Source organism: Euprymna scolopes, chromosome 46 (genome assembly GCF_053919585.1).
Source record: "Euprymna scolopes isolate OS-2025 chromosome 46, ASM5391958v1, whole genome shotgun sequence".
Classification (NCBI taxonomy): Eukaryota; Metazoa; Mollusca; class Cephalopoda; order Sepiida; family Sepiolidae; genus Euprymna; species Euprymna scolopes.
The window spans coordinates 179,137,104-179,138,625 of NC_136527.1; the positions used below are offsets into that span (position 1 = coordinate 179,137,104).

Sequence of the window (1,522 nt, forward strand, 5' to 3'; positions counted from 1 at the left end):
TTACAAAACATATTTTGGTATACCCATATTTTTAATTTAAATATTTACAAAACTTTTAAGGATTAAAACAATTTTTTTACACAAAACTTTTTAATGTAAGTAACAAAACAAACGTATTTAAACAAAATATATTTAAATAAATGGGTGTCTTTCTGAGTGCGTTTCTTTTAAATATATACGAACTTTTAAATAAAACTACTACTACTACTAATAATAATAATAATAACAATAATAATAATAATAATAATAATAATAATAATAATAATAATAATAATATTAAAATAAATAAAAAGAATGAGCTATATTAATTACATAACATTAAAAACTGAGATTATAACTGAAAATTTCGGACGCTGATCTCTCCTGTCTATTAAAAATACATAATTAATTTTTTTTAATAAACTTATTTAAGCCAAACTTTTTAATGGCAAAAACAAAATTTTCGTTTTAATAAAACATCGTTTATTTGCCAAGCACAACATCAGCTAATTTCATTCACTATTAAGTTGAGAGAATTGAGTCTTTTTCACAAATAATTTACAACATCCGCCTTCCCTGAAATGATTATTTTGTCAACCGAATAAGTCAGAATGCATAGTTCAACTTGTTTTAGATGTCAAATTTCTTGGCTTATGGCTGGTTTTCAACCAATGCAAACGAATTCGGGTGTGGAGACTGTTAGAGATCTATATCGAAAAAATACACTTTCAGAAGTTGAAAGTGACAGCAAGTCGGATTTCTTATTCTTACGAGATTGATAGGTTCTGGAAAAAACGTTAGTGATATTTACATGCAGATCAGATAATATCTGGACGTTAGAAATGATGTGGATGATATCCTGGTCGAGAGAAACGGGCTGTTTTGTGGCGTGTATCGAAATAGGCGACTGGGAATAAAAAAAAGAGGATGTTCTTACACAAATCGATGCTTTTCTGCTCAAAAGAAGCGGGGGGGGGATATCTGATTTTGATTGCATTATTGAGGTGAGCACGTACGCAAACCCATCACTTAAAAATAGTGCACCCGAGTCATCCACATTTTGGACGATCTCAAAGATGAAACCAACCGCAGTGCAATGGAAGAGTTCCGCTCTGGTGGAACGACCATAATGATCACCGTTTAATTTCTCTGCAAGGTTAATATAGGTATTTATTTGCTTCCCCATGAAAGCAAATGTGAGACAAGGTCGGTCTTAATGACAAAAAAAAACATTTCACTAAGACAAGGTAAGCATATTTTTTTTGTTACCACAACTGTTTTTTATATCACACTCTTATACTCACCACCAAATGGATATCAATACAATGCTAAAATACCTCCATATATTTTGGCAAAATTTTCATTCATCAATAACAACAATTCATTACAATATATTTACTATCATTTAAACTTACCAACATTTTCACAAAATTCTTCAATTCTGAAAGAAGCTTACGTTTTACCCTACTATGATTTAATGTCAAGGTCGTTTAGAGATGAACAACATAAATTCACAACAAACACAAATCCCAATGGTCTGCCT

General features: G+C 30.3%; 1 non-coding gene across 1 annotated transcript; it reads right to left on the reverse strand.

Moving 5' to 3' along the window:
- Positions 1-978: 978 nt before the first annotated feature.
- Positions 979-1,143, reverse strand: LOC145271724 (U1 spliceosomal RNA). Its single transcript, XR_013866108.1, has one exon. It is a non-coding gene; the product is annotated as a U1 spliceosomal RNA (small nuclear RNA).
- Between the last annotated feature and the right edge of the window lie 379 nt (positions 1,144-1,522).